Raw genomic sequence first — 19692 nt, forward strand, 5'->3', positions numbered from 1 at the left:
GTCACATATGCTGTCAGACTGCTGAGTAATTCAAAGTTTCTGATTTTATTTCTTACTTTGCTGTACTGAATCCACAATTATGTCTTCATTTATTCATAAGATACAGGCATTGCTAGGAAGGCCAGCATTTAGTATTCCTCTTTAACTGCACTTTGAGAGCTCTCATTTTGGTGAGGAAGACTTAGAAATTTGTCTGCTGGGAAATCTCAGGACAATGTCAAATGAAGTCAATATCCAGGTTACTTTAACAATCATTGTTCTGTCAACTGATAATTTCTGAGGATACTAAATACTAGTTTTGCTTATTTTGAAAAAAAAAATCAATTTGATGTCAGCCATTTTGAAGGCTTCAAGGGCTTCCAACAGATTCATCTTGTTGTAAAAATCTAGTTCATGGATGATGGTATTCTCATTTGAATATAATTTGTAGTTTTAGAAGTTAAAGATTTATGTGTAAAAACTGGGCTAAATGCAGTTGAAGTACATGGTGTCATGTTGCTCCAAGAGATTATCGATATTGGATGTAAGTTTGCTCATTGAGCTGGAAAGTTTGTTTTCAGATGTTTCGTCACCATATTAGATAACATCATCACTGAGCCTCAAGTGAAGCACTGATGTTTATCTATACATTTCTTTAATAGAATCAGAATAGAAGTGATGGAACTATGAGAACAGCAGGAGTTCTTTTTCAAAAATTATTTTACTCTAGTGATGGAGAGGGATAAGTGTGCACTGCAGGGCAAAAGTTATAGCTGGGGGCAGGGAAATTATGATGCAGTGAGGCATGACTTAGGATGCTTGGCTTGGAAAAGTAGGCTTCAAGGGAAAGGCACAATCGATATGTGGAGCTTGTTCAAGGAGCAACTATTGAGTGTCTTTGATAAGTATGTACCTGTCAGGCAGGGAGGAAAGGGTCATGTGAGGGAGCCGTGGTTTAATAAGGAATTGGAATCCCTTGTTAAAGGGAAGAGGGCGGCCTATGTAAAGATGAGGTGTGAAGGTTCAATTAGGGGCGATTGAGAGTTATAAGGTAGCCAGGAAGGATCTAAAGAGAGAGCTAAAAGCAGCAAGGAGGGAATGTGAGAAGTCCTTGGTTGGTAGGATTAGGGAAAACCCAAAGGCTTTCTATAGGTATGTCAAGAATAAAAGAATGACGAGGGTAGGAATAGGTCCAGTCAAGGATAGTAGTGGGAAGTTGTGCGTGGAGGTTGAAGAGATTGGGGAGACACTGAATGAATACTTTTCGTCCGTATTCACTCAGGAACAGGACATTGTTGCCGATGTGAATATTGAGTCACAATTAATTAGAATGGATGGCTTTGAGGTATGTAGGGAAGAGGTGTTGGAAATTCTGAAAAGGGTGAAAATAGATAAGTCCCCTGGGCCTGATGGCATTTATCCTAAGATTCTCTGGGAAGCAAGGGAGGAGATTGTAGAGCCATTGGCCATGATTTTTATGTCCTCGTTGTCTACAGGAATAGTGCCAGAAGACTGGAGGATAGCAAATGTGGTTCCCTTGTTCAAGAAGGGGAGTAGGGAAATCCCAGGAACTATAGGCTGGTGAGTCTCACTTCTGTTGTGGGCAAAGTCTTAGAGAGAATTGTAAGGGATAGGATTTATGAACATCTGGATAGGAATAACGTGATCAAGGATAGTCAGCATGGTTTTGTGAAGGGCAGGTTGTACCTCACAAACCTTATTGAATTCTTTGAGAAGGTGACTAACGAGGTGGACGAGGGTAAAGCGGTAGATGTGGTGTATATGGATTTTAGTAAGGTGTTTGATAAGGTTCCCCAAGGTAGGCTACTGCAAAAAATACGGAGGAATGGCATTGAGAGTGCGTTAGAGATTTGGATTAGGAATTGGCTGGCTGGAAGGAGACAGAGGGTAGTAGTTGATGGTAAAGGTTCATCTTGGAGTGCAGTTACCAGCGGTGTTCCGCAAGGATCTGTTTTGGGACCATTGCTGTTTGTTATTTTTATAAATGATCTGGAGGACGGGCTAGAAGTTTGGGTGAGCGAGTTTGCGGATGATATGAAAGTCGGTGGAGTTGTTGACAGTGAGGAAGGATGTGGCAGGTTACAGCAGGATATAGATAAGCTGCAGAGATGGGCAGAAAGGTGGCAAATGGAGTTCAATGTAGGTAAGTGTGAAGTGATTCACTTTGGTAAGAGTAACAAGAAGATGGAGTACTGGGCTAATAGTCGGATACTTGGTAGCGTGGATGAGCAGAGGGATCTTGGTGTCCATGTACACAGATCTCTGAAAGTTGCCACCCAGGTAAATAGTGCTGTGAAGAAGGCATATGGCGTACTGGCTTTTATTGGTAGAGGAATTGAATTCCGGAGTCCTGAGGTCATGTTGCAGTTGTATAAGACTCTGGTGCAGCCGCATCTGGAGTATTGTGTGCAGGTTTGGTCGCCATACTATAGGAAGGATGTGGAGGCACTGGAACAGGTGCAGAGGAGGTATACCAGGATGTTTCCTGGTATGGTAGGAAGATCGTATGAGGAAAGGCTGAGGCACTTGGGGCTGTTTTCATTGGAGAAAAGAAGGTTTAGGGGTGACTTGATAGAGGTGTACAAGATGATTAGGGGTTGAGATAAGGTTGACAATGAGAACCTTTTTCCACGTATGGAGTCAGCTATTACGAGGGGGGCATAGCTTTAAATTAAGGGGAGGTAGGTATAGGACAGATGTTGGGGGTAGATTCTTTACTCAGTGAGTCATGAGTTCATGGAATGCCCTGCCAGTAGCAGTGGTGGACTCTCCCTCTTTATGGGCATTTAAACGGGCATTGGATAGGCATATGGAGGATAGTTGGCTAGTGTAGGTTAGGTGGGCTTGGGTTGGCACAACATCGAGGGCCAAAGGGCCTGTGCTGCGCTGTATTTTTCTATGTTCTATGTTCTATGAAATGTCGGTGTCACTGCTTAGAACAGCATGGCTATGCCATCCTGAATGGCCCTTGAGAGTATAGTAGTGAGTCATCCTTTTAAGCTGCTGCAGTCATTGCAGGTAAGTATGCGCATTGATACACTTCAGGCTAGAGATAGGATGTCTGCAAAGACTGCAGTAATGGCAGTACAGAGAAATTGTTTGCTTTGGGAGCTAGTGCCAAATAAGTTAAAAGCACTTAAAAAATCAAAAGCATTATGACTGTTTGTAAAGTACATTAATGCAGCAATGTTATTGTGGAGATGGATAGAGTAAAGGAAGGCTCTCTGGTCTCAATATATCTGAGTCTGATGTTAGAAGATGGTTACAGTTACAGTTTGGAATTAGAAGAGTGCTGACACAAAGTAGCAGCTGCTGGTATCAGGTACTGATATTAGCAGTCTCAGGCAGAAGGAGTTCTTGGGAAATATTGATAGTTCCAAGTAGCGAAAGTAGAGGTGATGGAAACTGATCAACACTTTGTGCTTGGTGGGACTAGTAAATATTGGAAATTAAGAAACCCCAAGAGTTTTGTCATTTAGAGAAGCCAGCTATCTGTAAAGAAAACCAAAAACTGGAATTGTGCTGTACAGTATCAGGAATCCAGTGGAATGTAGTCTGAGAGGAAGAGGTAGAATTGCCTGAATGTAAAACTTGTTGTGACAGGGAGAAAGTGAGGACTGCAGATGCTGGAGAACAGAGTTGAGAGGTTTCCTGATGAAGGGCTTATGTTTGAAACATCAATTCTCCTGCTCCTTGGATGCTGCCTGACCTGCTGTGCTTTCCCAGCACCACACTCTTGACTTGTTGTGACAATGTGTGATGGACTGGCTTGTGAGGGAGTACTGGAATCAAATCTTCAAAAGTGAAGGATTGGAATCCCTTCTAAATGTGACAAAGTTTTAATAAGATTTGGTGACTGACAATGTTCCTAACATCTAGGTCAGATCTGTCATGACCACATCAATCATTTAAAGTGCAGTCTGTGAGGTGTTCAACCACTGTTTGTCTGTTAATTCATGTTTACTGCATTAGATTATAAATTGTATGTATGTACATAGTTATAGAGTGAATTTTTTCTTGGTCTAACTCGGTACAGTAAATTTTATTTTGTTTATTTTTTCCAAATGACACAAAGGCGATAAGGGAAAACCATTTCACACAGAGAGTAGTTAGGGTCTGGAATGCATTGCCTGGAAATGTGGAGACGTGTAATTGAGACATTCAGAAGGGCATTGGATGGTGTGCAAGGGATATGGGGAAAAGGCAGAAGGTTGGTAGTGGGTAATAGAACTGGTGCAGGCATGGTGGGCTGAATGGCCTCCTTTTGCCGTGATTCTGTGTTAAAAATCATGGAATCTTCGTGCTTTTAATTTTCTCAGCAAGTACCTGGTATCTCAAACTTTGTCTACTTTAAAGTGAAAAAACATCCCAAATCAGACTGGAACATATGTTTGGCAGACTTGTCAGGATCTTAACAACCACTGGGTTGATGAATGACAGATTTGGAGGAATAAAAGGGGAAAATTACACGCAGAATGAAAATATTGATATGCCACTTGAAATCAGGGAAGTAACTCCTATAATATTTCATTCTTTTCTCACTGAATAAATTGAGATACACTTTGAGCAAATAGAGTCATAGAGATGTACAACATGGAAACAGACCCTTCGGTCCAACCCGTCCATGCCGACCAGATATCCCAACCCAATCTAGTCCCACCTGCCAGTGCCCAGCCGATATCCCTCCAAACCCTTCCTATTCATATACCCATCCAAAAGCCTCTTAAATGTTGCAATTGTACCAGTCTCCACCACATCCTCTGGCAACTCATTCCATACACTGCTGTAACATTTCAATAATGTCCATTTATTTTATAAAAAATGTTCTTAAAAATTAACCTAAACAGGTGAGCTTTCATTTCTTTAATCATGTCTGGATTTCTGTAAAAGTACATTTTATTTTTATTCGCAGCACTGTGAATTATCAACATGACAGTTAAAACATAATTCACCTAATAAACATATTATTGGGCAAAAAGCTATTAAAAAAACTGACAAAAGAAGAATAATAGTTAATTATAATGTTATATTAAGATATCGCAATCTACATTTAAACATGACATTAATACTCTAATCTACAGTTTGAAATGAAATCTGGGTGTCAAACCATTTTGTAAAGCAGAGTTCTTGAGTAAGGGTTTCAGAAACAGTATGGTCTAATATACAATAGTTACTTACTCAAATTATTGCAACACAAGTAATTCCTTGTAGAAATTTGCTTCTAGAATTTAAGTGATGCATTACACGTTATAAACTCAAACATTTGAAGCTTCTTTATATGACTTAAGTTTAAAAAAAATCTTTATTAGAAACTTGAATGTACTTCAGTTAGTGTCAGTTTCTCTTTTCAGATTATATAACCCTTGAGCCTACTCTCTCCTTCATTTATATCATGGTTAATCTGTACCTCATTTTTATTTATCTACTTTTTGATTCATAACTGTTGATATCCTTACCTAATTTAACACTGGAGAAGGATGCTGTAGTTGAGGGAGCCAAAGTCAGATTGAATTCAGTTAGAATTAAGGAATAGTAGATGAGCTGTTAAGTTATGGGGTGTGTATTATAAATCACTAAGTCTTAGGAAGGACTGATGTGGAGCTGCCAGTGTTGGACTGGGGTGGACAAGTTAGAAGTCACATGGCATCAGGTTATAGTCTAGCAGGTTTATTTGAAATCTCAAGCTTTTGGAGTATTGCTCCATCACCTGATGAAGGTGCAGCCCTCTGAAAGCTCTGGAAGTCGCGTGACTTCCATCTTCGGAAAGAAATCGAGTAACAAATTTGTAGATAAATTAGAAAGATTTGCAATGACAATAGAGATATAATGATGGAAATTTCAATTATTTTAATATTGATAGGACATTAGAAGGGTAAAAGGAAAGCAATTCATGAAATGTATAAAAGAAAGCTTTCTTAATTGTTGTGTGATTCAGAAGGAGACATTGCTGGATTTAGATCTGGAGCTAAGTTTGCTTCAGTGGGAGAATATTTGGGAAAAGATGTTCATATTCTTATCAAGTGTAGAATAGGATAGAAAAGAACAAGGAGAAATCTCATGTAAAAATAATTGGCAAGGGACTAATTTCAGAGAGTTGATTAAGTATCCGATCTAGAGAAAATCTGAAATATTGTTTTAATAACTTTTTAAAATAGATTTTGAATTTTTTTCATAATTGAGAAATACACAGTTTTCCTTCAAATCCAGAAATCAAATTGTTCAAGAATATATATGAATTTAGTGTCAAATTTAATATCACCTTCTTCAAGAAGTCATCATTTTTTCAAAGGATTTACTGCAGGCTGATAGTTTAAAAAGGGACATGCATTTCCATTGAAGTCATTCATTTCTAAGATTTCCATCAAAAGGGTCTTTAACAGCACACCATGTGGACGAACAGGAAATCATTAACAGCAATTTCGGGATTTCCATTTCTAACTGCACACGGGCAGTTGTCAGTTTTGCAATGCAAATTATGATGAGTTTAACCATCATTACAACTCCAAACTCTGGGCCACGGAGATTAAATTAAGACAGAAAAAGGAGGCCTTTGATAAAAGTAAGGTTTGTAAGACCATAAAAAGTGAGGAGTAGGCCATTGTTTGCTTTACCACTCAATAAGATCATAGGTGAATTTCGACATCAATTGTACATTCCCATTTTATCATTATATTCCTTAATACCCTTGCTCCTTAATATATTCATTAACTGAACCCTTGTAAACTGCTGGAGTAGAGAACTCTGAAGATTTGCAATCCTCTAAATAAAGAATGACTGATTTTCTTTTACTGACAGTATGACTCCCTAGTTTTAAACTGTCAAGTCAAGAGACATAACCATTTAGTTTCAACCATGTCAAACATCAAAGATCTTTTAAATGGGAGAAGCCTTCTAACACGTCTCAACACTTACACAATGCTGATTAATGCATCAGTCAACTTAACTTTTGTAGTTCAGATCCCTGTAATCAATCGCTGCAGTAAGCACATATCTAATTTACAACACAGCATCTAAGTATTACAGTTGAAAGAATAAATATTTTCTTTTATATTACAAAACCTGTTGATGAAAAATTCCAGAGACAGGTGGCTTTTTCCTGCTGGGATTGTTGACACCCCAATGTATATGCCTCCACCTGAACTAAGTTTACATGTTGAAGGGCATAGCTCCACTAAAATTGCAGAAAATTTAGCTCCTCACCACTGTAATGGTCAGGGTGTGCATGCTACCTGGGGCTCACTGCCTTAATCCATATCCTGTGCTGGGGTAAATTGCTGAAAATGGGAATGGGTGTGTGAATCCCAAAATCATATCTTAACTGTCTTTTTTAACAGTTACCTGAGCCATCCTGACTCAGCAAATACTGGCCCACAGCTGCTCATGATCTACCCAGCTAAATATAGTCTCAAAAAACACTCAAACATATTTACTAAACACAATTTCTATTTCAAAAATTGTTTTGATTCCTACTAATCATGTTGTGATTTCCCAAGTGCCCCATTACCACATCCTTAATAAGAAATTCCAACATTCCCCGATCACTGATAGCTGACTAATTGGTCTGCAGTTCCCGGTTTTCACAGCCTGCCTTTCTCGAACAGTGACAGTGCAGTTGTTATCTTCCAATTTATGGGGACCTTTCCAAAATTTATAAAATCATGTAAGTTCAAAACTGGTGCAGCAATTATCACTGCAATTACCTCTTTTAAAACCCTATCATGTTGGCAATGAGATTCATGGCATTGGTCATTTTTTAGTTATATTCATTTTTAGTCAATTGACAATTGTTGCAATTCCTCTGTGCTCATGTTCTGAAATTTAAATGCCTTTCTCAAAGCCTTAGAAACAGTATGAAATATTTTTCCAAATGACTAAACAAGGATGAGTTAGCTATTTTTGCCCTGTAAAATGTTACTGAACTCTTTCTATATCAATCACTCCTCACTTGCTTATGAGTCGACAAACTGCAATACAAGAAAGGACTGAGATGCCTTACGGCAACTTTTTGTATAGAACACATTTTAAAAGGGCTTGCTGACATGGAAACTATATATGTAAAATATGTTTGTAGTAATTAAGAAATATGTGATAAGATAACAGCTTGAATTCTAAGACTGACTTTATTAAACTTATTACAGGCAATTAATAAGTTAGAATTTCAAGATGGAACATTGGGATCCCATGAAATATTAATACATGTAGCACAATTTATTCAGAGATGCATGAATAATCATTTCATTGGTATTTCATTTATAACCTAAACTAACAAGAACAAATTAAATTCTCAGCAGTCAGTTTAGTCAGATCTCGCATCATGCATAGTGCATGTGACATAATATTTGAATGCACCATTGATTCCTTCTGAAATAGTAAAATATTCTAATTAATTTGACTATGCCTGAGTAAATAGGATTTTGCTAGAGAAAAGGATTACTGCTTTTGAGATCCAGCAGGACTATTGTATATAATTCTAGGATTTAGGTTGAGACCATCATTATTTTTCTTTTATTTTTCTAATTTATGGTCTGGAACTATGGGTTACATTTGGGATTTGAACTTTGAGCTTTGAACAGCAGCTTGTTTTTAATTAAAGAGAGAAGAAAAAGCTGATTATTTATTGTTGGGAACTGGCCTGGAAAGCTGGAACAGGTTAAGTATTGCTCTAACAATACTATGTAATGAACCGTACTGAGATGGCATAATACACAGAGACTGGCAGCTGACTGGATGTTGAATTGTTCAATCAAGGGAGGCTAGCCAGCTACAGATAATGTTGAAAAAGAAGGTGAAATCAAAGGGTGAACTGGTTTTAAACAAAAACAGAAGTTGATGGAAAAGCTTAGTAGGTCTGGGAGTATCTGTGAAGAGAAATTGAAGTTAATATTTCTGGTCTGGTGACCCTTCCTCAGAGCCTGAACCTGAAACGTTAACTTTGATTTCTCTTCAGAGATGCTGCCAGACCTACCCAGACCTGTTGAGCTATCCAGCAACTTCTGACCTTGTTTCTGATTTACAGTATCTGCAGTTTTCTTTAGTGAACTAGTTTTGACTGGATTTTTCAGCAGGAGGCAGTGTAGGACTGGGATTTTTAGTTTTGTTCTCTCTAGTTATTCTCTAGTTATTGAATTGTTGAAAGTCCTGAGAAAAGAATCCCATTCCACAGGAAATCAAGAAAAGCCTCTGGAGGTTTGCAGAATCTCTTTGTTTTGAACAACAACCTCAGAATTCAAGCAAGATACAATCCTATTTGTAATACAACCCATGAAATTCCATAAAGGCTTGGTATTCATCATTGAAATGTTTAGAGAACTAGCAACTTAAAATTCTTTTTCTTCATTTATCCCTTAGCTGTGTCTGTTTGTCTGTCAGTTTGTGAGTGGATGATCATGACCAAAGAAGTTTGGGCTTAGATCATAGATATGAATTAGATTTGCCTTGTATTTCATCTGTGTTTTACTGAAGTTATATTGTTAATAATAACTTCAACTAAAATTAATAGTTTATAAACTTGGTGTCCAAGATCAGTTATTTTGTAACTGTTAAGCAATTTTGAGGGTCATTGTTTTAATTTCACAGTTTTTAATTTCATTGTTTTAATTTTTGTTCATCCGGTGTTAGCCAGTCTGATTTGGTCTAGCTTGCTTATCTGTGTTGTAACACTTACATAAAAATTGGCAGACAACAATGGTGTTAAAAGCATTACACTGTTTTTCTGAAGGTCTCTGATTAACAACATTGAGTTACGAATTCCTTTCTTTAGACCAATAATCTGAAGACAGTTGACTTTCATTCATTGAATGAAATCTTTTTAAAAATCGGCAATGTTTCCCTTTTTTAAAATGGTGTCATTGAATTCTATTGAAGTTTTCAATATACAGGTATATTTGTGATTTCAAAAAGTGCAAAACTATTATTCACACAAAAGCATTGTTTTAGAGAAGCAAGTATCTGAAATATATGCACACACATATATATAGGGTTTTTAAATGAGAGAAAGGGATTGTTTTAGAAGAATATGTACCATGGTGATATGATTACGAATGCATTCCTAGGTGAGCACAGGATTGAATACATTTGAATATCACTGAGTCACCACATAAATTGTTAGAGCTAAACAAAGCATGACCAAGAATTTCTTAAAATTTAGTTTTGTAATCAAAATAAGGATTCATCCTAAATTGTTATATGTTCAAACAGTACCGATGAAATCCAATCAGGGTTGAATGAATGAAGCAGGGTGAGCCACTTGAAGATAGAAAAAGCTTAGGAAACAGTAATTTGTCAGCTCGGCTCATTTGATAGCATGTGGTTCAAGCCCAGCTCTAGAGTACATAGATTAGAATGGCATTAATGAGGAAGTATTGCACTGTTGAAGGTATTCTTGTGAAAATCAAAACCTTGGCTATCTGTTCCAGTTGTTCAAATGAAAATTGAAGACTGAATTTTCCAATTTTCTGTCTTTGTTTTGTCAAGTCAGATTCCTGGTGTCGGCTCCACTATTACTCAGTGACTTTTCTCATACAAACCTCTGCATTGTATATCCAGGCTCTTTGGTGTCGTTTTCTTGAAATCACTTGCCCAGAGAGATGGATATGCTCACTCTTGCAATCAATACTCTCTCTAATATTTTCTTTCAGTGCATGGACCTCCAAGGTCTGTAGGCAGATTGACTTGTGAAACTGATTCCTGGGTCCTTCTGGTGCTGAATTTGCATCCCATCTGCACACCACTTCAGTCACTACAAGCCAGGAACTACACCTCACGATGTACTGTTGGATCATTACCACTGAGGACATAGATCATAATGGCAAATTTTCTCCTTGATTCAAGAACCGAGTTCTGGGTGTGCTGATGGACAGGGTGGTTGAGATGAGGGCCATCCTTTCTCCTGCTGACTGCTAAAGGAGGCCACACTAGCAGGCTCAGCCTGAACTGAGATAGCAGCATAAATCATTGTTATCCACCAGCTTAAAAGGAATGCTGAACAGTCCAGAAAAAAATGGTTGATAATCATCTGCACTCTGCAAGGATAAGTGTCGCATCTTCTCTCTGCTACCTTACAGTCCCAGGGCCACCATTCATTTTAACTCTGCCACTGCACACACATCTCACCAAGGCGCACTCAATGGCTCTCACTGACCTCATCCTCCCAGTCTACTATCCCTTTCTCCCAAAATGCTTCCTACTCGCTCGACCACCTCTCCTGCCCCTATATCACCACAAGCATCTCTGCCACACACTGCTGTCATACTCAATCCATTCATTTGTCTCATTGCAGGATAAAGTGGCCCACCCCTTGGACTGATATCACCATGGCACTCTGACTGACCTTTTATAATCCCCAGACTGGTTACACTTGGGCTGAAGAACTGACCATGGCCCAAACCCTGGACTACAAGGACCCAGATTCAGAGATTCTGGTAAGACCAAGCACCTGATTGACTGACCGTCTCCTACATTGGAATCCAACCAGCCCCTTAACTGACTGGCGTTCTCCTTGACTCCAATAAGTCCCTTTGTCTTCCAGACATAGCCACTTATGTGAAGTGCAAGCAGAGTGGTTTTTTTGCATTCTTGTATGGCAAGTCCAGCATTTGTTATTCATCCTTAGTTGCCTTTGAACTGAGTGGCTGACTGGACCATTTCAGATGGCAGTTAGAGTCAAGGCAGCACAGTGGCACAGTAGTTAGCACTGCTGCCTCACAACGCCAGAGACCCGGGTTCAATTCCTGCCTTAGTCTGTGTGGAGTTTGCATTCTCCTGTGTCTGCGTGGGTTTCCTCCAGGTGCTCCGGTTTCCTCCCACAGCACATTAATGTGCAGGTTAGGTAAATTGGCCATGCTACATTGCCTGCAGTGTTATGTGAAGGGGTAAACGTAGGGGAATGAGTCTGGGTAGGTTGTAGTTCGGAGGGTCGGTGCAGACTTGTTGGGCTGAAGGGCCTGTTTTCACACTAAGTAATCTAATCATCTAATCACATGAGTCACATGTTGGACAAACCAGGTAAGGATGACAGGTTTCCTTCCCTAAAGGACAACAATACTAAACTATATAGGTTTTAGACCAGATTCTATTGACTTCAAATTTTATCATCAACCATGGTAGGATTTGAACTGATTTGCCCCTAGAATGTCAGCCTGGGTTATTCGTCCAGTGATTTTACCACTTGGCTAACACCTCTTTGCCTATGCTATTGACACATGCTGTAGGTGTGACATTGAGGTGCCTTGGTGCTACACAGTGACATGTCCCTCCCCTTTATTGTTCAATGCTCCCCACTGTAACGAGTTGCCTACCTTTCCCTCTGTACTGCATGACACCGAGGCTGGCAACTTCTAAATACAGAGTGGAAGTTAAGAAAGCATGCTAAGAGTTCGAAGGTGCATCCTATGCTGATGCCTTTGTGCAAAGTATGTCGTAAGCAAGCAAATCATAGATGACCCTGAGCTCCAAACTAAAATGTTGAGGGCTGAAACCATGTGAGGGTGAGCTCAAGAGTTGGCATGATGATGTGATGAAGCTAGTGGTTTGCCATTGCCAGCTTGTGCAAATGAAGGTTCAAAGATTTTGTAGACCATGGAGCATGCAGAGATTTTATGGTGAAGGTACAGTTGGATGACGGCTCAGACATGTAATTGGTGTATGACTGCCACCAGATACCCTCGAACTTACATGTCAGGAATTTGTCCTTCTAGCTTTTCAGGGAAGGAGATGGAAATTGGAAGTGTTGTATAAATAAGGTGGGTTGGGGCCATAACAAAATGTAGTTGCATGAAAATAAAGTAGCTGTTGCCAGATACAATTTAAGTTGTCAGATACAATTTAAGGGGAAAATCAGAAAGAAAGTTCCTGACATTGAGATTTTTGATTCTTTTTTCATTCTCATCATATTTTCCCAATTTTGTAGCTATGCACACATCACATCAAGGTAGGTCAGATGCAACATTATGGGTCCCTTGACACTTCTCATAACTGAACATTGAGTTTTAATGATAGTGTCCAGGCTATCATTCCTTCTGCAACCACAATCACCAAAATGGATAACTCTTCTTCATCTCAGTAGATGCTTTAAAAACTGCTTTGGATGTCACAATGGAAATTTTAGCATCAATACTCTTGAATGAAATGTTTGCAAAGGCAGTGTATTGTTAGGCTGAAAGTACCTAACAGGTTCTTTAAGATCTGATCAAAATTAATACAAGAAAACATGTACATTTGAATATGAAGTAAATTTATTAACTTAATCTACTTAATGTACAGAGACGTTTGCAAACTTGATCAGAGTATTGAGTACAGGAGTTGGGAGGTCTTGTTGTGACTATAAGGATGTTGCCAGGGTTGGAGGATTTGAGCTATAGGGAGAGGTTGAATAGGCTAGGGCTGTTTTCCCAGGAGGGGCATGGATAGGATAAATAGGCAAAGTCTTTTCCCTGGGGTGGGGGAGTCCAGATTAGAGGGCATAGTTTTAGGGTGACAGGAGAAAGATATAAAGGAGATCTAAGGGGCAACTCTTTCATGCAGAGGGTGGTATGTGTATGGAATGAGCTGCCAATGGAAGTGAGGAGGCTGGTGCAATCACAACATTGCATAGGCATTTGGGTGAGTATATGAATAGGAAGGGTTTGGAGGGATATGGGCCAGGTGCTGGCAGGTGAGACTAGATTGGGTTGGGATAGCTGGTTGGCATGGACAAGTTGGACCAAAGGGTCTGTTTCCATGCTGTACACCTCAGTGACTCTACAATGAGTGAATCTATTAGCTTTAATTTCATAAAATATATGCGCGCACACACAAACCTATAGATACACGCAAACAATACACGAACGGAGAATGGTGAACTCAGCCCGGACAATCACAAAGGCCAATCTCCCATCTACGGAATCCATCTACCAGGCCCACTGTCAAGGAAAGACCGCCAGTATTCTCAAAGATTAATCCCACCCTGGCAATGCTTTTCTATAACCTCTACCACTGGGGAGAAATTACAGAAGACCGAACACACGCAACAGCTGGTTTTGTAACAGTTTCTACCCTACTGTTGTTAGAATATCGAATGGACTTTCAAACTCTTAACATTCACCTGTACCTGTGTTTTGTTTTTGCTACTGTTTACCTTTTATTTACTTGTTTACGCTAGTTAACTATGTGATCTGCCTGTATTGCTCACAAGACCAAGCTTTTCTCTGTGCCTCGGTACATGTGACAATAAATTCAATTCAATTGAGTCTCCCACTGCCCTGTATTGGTTGGGGATTTTAGCAATGGAGTTACTTGGAGCACCTTCTTAGATCCCATTGCACTGCCTCACGAACCCCACCCTGATGAAGAGAAGTCCGATGAGTGGGGATAAGTCCCTGATATAAACATAATGTTGAATCCCCAGTTTGCAATAGCTTCAGTACTTTTCCTGCCCGAAATATTAGGGTGAAAAACAAGGCCCGTGTAGACCACACAAGCAGATGATCCTCACTGCCCCTCAAGGCTCTGGCTGTTTCCCCTCAGTAAAAACAGACTGTTTTTGCATCAGGCCTGTTTTTCATGTATTTTTCCATGAGGGGACATAGCTTTAAATTGAGGGGTATAGGACAGATGTCAGAGGTAGTTTGTTTACTCAGAGAGTAGTAGGGGTGTTAACACACTGCCTGCAACAATAATAGACTTGCCAACTTTAAGGGCATTTAAATGGTCATTGGATAAACATATGGATGAAAATGGAATAGTGTAGGATAGATAGGCTTCAGATTGGTTCCACAGGTCAGCAGAACATCGAAGGCCAAAGGGCCTGTACTGCTCTGTAATGTTCTATGTTTTGCATTTCAGTTGTTCGTTGTCATGTCCAATTAACCCTTTCTAACTAGCCTTTAATGGTCTGATTTGAAGATATTTTTAAGCTCAAACCAATACAAATAGTGATTAACAACAGGATTGAACTGGATTTAATATTAATCCAAGGTACTATGTGCAAAGTGAACACCATTTTTCTTAGATAAATACAGTGATTACAGCTTAAAAAATAATCAGTTAAATATGAAATGATTTGGACATGACCTGACCAGATGCTACTTAAATGCTCTTTTTTTCCTTCATTTCATCTTTTATGTTATCCTGCATTATGACTGTTACCCAGTTTTCTTGGTATAAAAACTTTTTAATGAGACTTTTTAAAAAAAAACTTTGGTATCAATTTTCAAGAGTTTTCTCTTAGCAATACTGGTGGAAGAAAGCTAACCTTTTGAAGGGATGGGGCATGGATAGGGTAAATAGGTAAAGTCTTTTCCCCGGGGTCGGGGAGTCCAGAACTATTTGGCATAGGTTTAGGTTGAGAGGGGAAAGAAATAAAAGAGACCTAAGGGGCAACTTTTTCACGCAGAGGGTGGTATGGTGTATGGAATGAGCTGCCAGAGGAAGTGGTGGAGGCTGGTATAATTGCAACATTTAAGAGGCATTTGGATGGGTATATGATTAGGAAGGGTTTGGAGGGATATGGGCCGGGTGCTGGCAGGTAGGAGTAGATTGGGTTGGGATATCTAGTCGACATGGACGGGTTGGACCAAATTGAGTCATAGAGGTTGCACCTCTATGACACTCTTTTTATACTCCTGAAAGTGAGATATTTGCATTGGGAAATGATTACTGTACTTTTGGTACCTACTGCCACCTGCAGGTCCAGTCTAAAAAGTGTACGCAAATAGTTTTTTGAATCTTCTAACATCATCAACTAGATTTGCTGCAGAATTCCTGCTCATAGAATAGCAAAATCTGCAAAGAATTAAATGAAATGCTGCTAAAAATTGTAACATTTTAAGCACAGTGAGTTGCACCCATGACTGCTTCCTCATTGGGTTTCCAAAATCTCTTATGCAATTTTGCCCTGAATGTTCACTCCCAACTGTTGTGCATAGTGTTGGGAAATTTCCCAACTCCTTGAGCCTCAATAAAAATAGATGGCTCTAAATGGCTGGATGTTTTGCTCCAGGGGTGGGGAGTAGGGTACTGTTCACCGCCCCTGGAAACAGTGAGAGGTTGCAGCAGGAATTGCTGATTGTCAAGGCAGGCCAGCTTGATGCTGTGGGACTTCATCACTGTCATAATTAACTCATTGAACACCCTTTTGTTTTCATTCTTCAGTCCTTACCACCCACAAGCTTCCAATACTCCATCCATTCCAAGTTATGCCACCTAATGCCCCCATCCACCCACATAATAATTACACGTTCAATGCCAAACTGTTTCCTTTTCCCACCCTTCACAGCACCCTATACCCACTTAACGCCAACCAAGGCTACCCTTATATTATCCATATAAACTCACCATAAGTAGATGTCGGGAGCCATTCTGAGGTGAAATGACAGATTTTGCAATCTTAAAAAGCACTCAATGATTAAAAACCTCCAAGTAGTCAATCCCCTATCAAAACAAACATTTTAGTCATCGATCCACATTAACGAGATTATTTTATAACCACCTAGGCCAGTTAACCACAGTTAACCTGTGATCATCTAGGACCTCTCTGTGATAATGACAGGTTGTGCAAGCAGGTTGTGCCTACTTCTTCAACCAAGATTCTCGCCCGCCCTCTGACGACCCTTTCTCCCGCCTCCAACACACGCCATCCACCTGGACACCCCATGCTGGCCTCTTACCCGCCCTCGATCTCTTTATAGCCAACTGCCGCCGCGACAGTAACTGCCTCGACCTATCCACCCTTCTCACCCACTCCAACCTCTCACCCTCGGAACGTGCAGCCCTCCACTCCCTCCGCTCCAACCCCAACCTCACCATCAAACTGGCAGACAAGGGAGGCACGGTAGTAGTTTGGCGCACCGACCTTTACACCGCTGAGGCTAAACGCCAGCTCGCGGGCACCTCCTCCTACTGCCCCCTTGACCATGACCCTACCTCCCACCACCAAACCATCATCTTCCAGACCATCCATAACCTCATCACCTCAGGGGATCTCCCATCCACCGCCTCCAACCTCATAGTCCCACAATCCCGCACCGCCCGTTTCTACCTCCTGCCCAAAATTCACAAACCTGACTGCTCTGGCCGACCCATTGTCTCAGCCTGCTCCTGCCCCACCGAACTCATCTCCGCATACCTCGACACGGTCCTGTCCCCCTTAGTCCAAGAACTCCCCACCTACGTTCGGGACACCACCCACGCCCTCCACCTCCTCCATGATTTTCGCTTCCCCGGTCCCCAACGCCTTATCTTTACCATGGACATCCAGTCCCTGTACACCTCCATCCCCCATCACAAAGGACTCAAAGCCCTCTGCTTCTTCCTTTCCCGCCGTACCAACAGTACCCTTCCACTGACACCCTCCTTCGACTGACTGAACTGGTCCTCACCCTGAACAACTTCTCTTTCCAATCCTCCCACTTCCTCCAAACCAAAGGAGTTGCCATGGGCACCCGCATGGGCCCCAGCCATGCCTGCCTCTTCGTAGGATATGTGGAACAGTCCATCTTCCGCAACTACAGTGGCACCACCCCCCACCTTTTTCCCCGCTACATCGATGACTGTATCGGCGCTGCCTCGTGCTCCCACGAGGAGGTTGAACAGTTCATCCACTTTACCAACACCTTCCACCCCGACCTCAAATTCACCTGGACTGTCTCAGACTCCTCTCTCCCCTTCCTAGACCTTTCCATTTCTATCTCGGGCGACCGAATCAACACGGACATCTACTATAAACCGACTGACTCCTACAGCTACCTAGACTACACCTCCTCCCACCCTGCCCCCTGTAAAAATGCCATCCCATATTCCCAATTCCTTCGTCTCCACCGCATCTGCTCCCAGGAGGACCAGTTCCAATACCGTACAGCCCAGATGGCTTCCTTCTTCAAGGACCGCAGATTCCCCCCAGACGTGATCGACAATGCCCTCCACCGCATCTCCTCCATTTCCCGCTCCTCCAACCGCCACCAGGACAGAACCCCACTGGTTCTCACCTACCACCCCACCAACCTCCATATACAGCGTATCATCCGCCTTCATTTCCGCCACCTCCAAACGGACCCCATCACCAGGGATATATTTCCCTCCCCTCCCCTATCAGTGTTCTGCAAAGACCACTCCCTCCGTGACTCCCTCGTCAGGTCCACACCCCCCACCAACACAACCTCCACTCCTAGCACCTTCCCCTGCAACCGCAAGAAATGTAAAACTTGCGCCCACACCTCCTCCCTTACTTCTCTCCAAGGCCTCAAGGGGTCCTTCCATATCCGCCACAAATTCACCTGCACCTCCATACACATAATCTATTGCATCCACTGCACCCAATGTGGCTTCCTCTATATTGGGGAGACAGGCCGCCTACTTGCGGAACGTTTCAGAGAACACCTCTGGGACACCCGGACCAACCAACCCAACCACCCTTTGGCTCAACACTTTAACTCCCCATCCCACTCCACCAAGGACATGCAGGTCTTTGGACTCCTCCACCGCCAGACCATAACAACATGACGGTTGGAGGAAGATTGCCTCATCTTCCGCCTAGGAACCCTCCAACCACAAGGGATAAACTCAGATTTCTCCAATTTCCTCATTTCCCCTCCCCCCACTTTGTCTCAGTCAAATCACTCGAACTCAGCACAGCCTTCCTAACCTGCAATCTTCTTCCTGACCTCTCTGCCCTCACTCCCACTCCGGCCTATCGCCCTCACCTTGACCTCCTTCCACCTATCGCATCTCCATCGCCCCTCCCCCAAGTCCCTCCTCCCTACCTTTTATCTTAGCCTGCTGGACACACTTTCCTCATTCCTGAAGAAGGGCTTATGCCCGAAACGTCGAATCTCCTGTTCCTTGGATGCTGCCTGACCTGCTGCGCTTTTCCAGCAACACATTTTCAGCTCTGATCTCCAGCATCTGCAGACCTCACTTTCTCCTCCAGGTTGTGCAAGCAGTCAAACATTATTAATACTGTAATGATAGTGCTCAGGGTTATGTCAACAAACAACCATTGAAAGCACAAGCAATTTTGTTTTTAATTTAATGATATAAGAGACTTTTGTTTTGAACACTTAAAGAGTGAGCAATTTGAATAAATTGACAGCTTGATAATTCCATTCCAATTCTTCCGAAATTCATGTCTTAACTATCCCAGAAGGCTACCCAATGTCTGTAAAAGACTACATGACCTCTCAAAAGAACCTAGGAAATTTAGACTTTTTGAGGAAACCTGGGTGACAGAAATTGCTTCTGAATAAAAGCAGCTGTTCTTTTAAATGTGTCACTATCTCTGTGACCTACTCACATGCAAACTACTGTTGCCTTCCATTCCCTGCTCCAGGAGAGAATTTGGCTGCAGTGCCCCAAGTGGATGATTGATCTGTTGCACTCTGCCAGGTTATGTACTGCAACCTACCCAATGCTTCATGCTGCTATGAGAATAGAATAGAGTAGCAGTTTATTGTCATGTATGTTTTCTACAGAACAATACAGTGAAAAGTTTTATCAGCTATATAACGTAGGGTACTGTCATACAGGAGATTGGGTGTCAGACATCTCCATTAGTTGTCTCTTGTGCAATCAGTACCTGTCACTTCACTGCAGCTTCCAGTATAGCACCATTATCACCATAGTGATACTGTCTCTCGCAAGTATCTGCAAGTGTTCACCTTTAAAATATGAAAGAAGCAGAACACGCAGCAGCTCAAATATCATCAGGTCACTGTTCTTTCA

At 41.4% G+C, this 19692-nt stretch overlaps 1 protein-coding gene across 1 annotated transcript in view; it reads left to right on the forward strand.

Moving 5' to 3' along the window:
- pex5la (peroxisomal biogenesis factor 5-like a) overlaps positions 1-19692 on the forward strand; it is a 179314-nt gene that overhangs the window by 86987 nt on the left and 72635 nt on the right. The gene's annotated exons all lie outside the window — the stretch shown is intronic.

The sequence above is a fragment of the Hemiscyllium ocellatum genome, chromosome 13 (genome assembly GCF_020745735.1).
Source record: "Hemiscyllium ocellatum isolate sHemOce1 chromosome 13, sHemOce1.pat.X.cur, whole genome shotgun sequence".
Classification (NCBI taxonomy): domain Eukaryota; kingdom Metazoa; phylum Chordata; class Chondrichthyes; order Orectolobiformes; family Hemiscylliidae; genus Hemiscyllium; species Hemiscyllium ocellatum.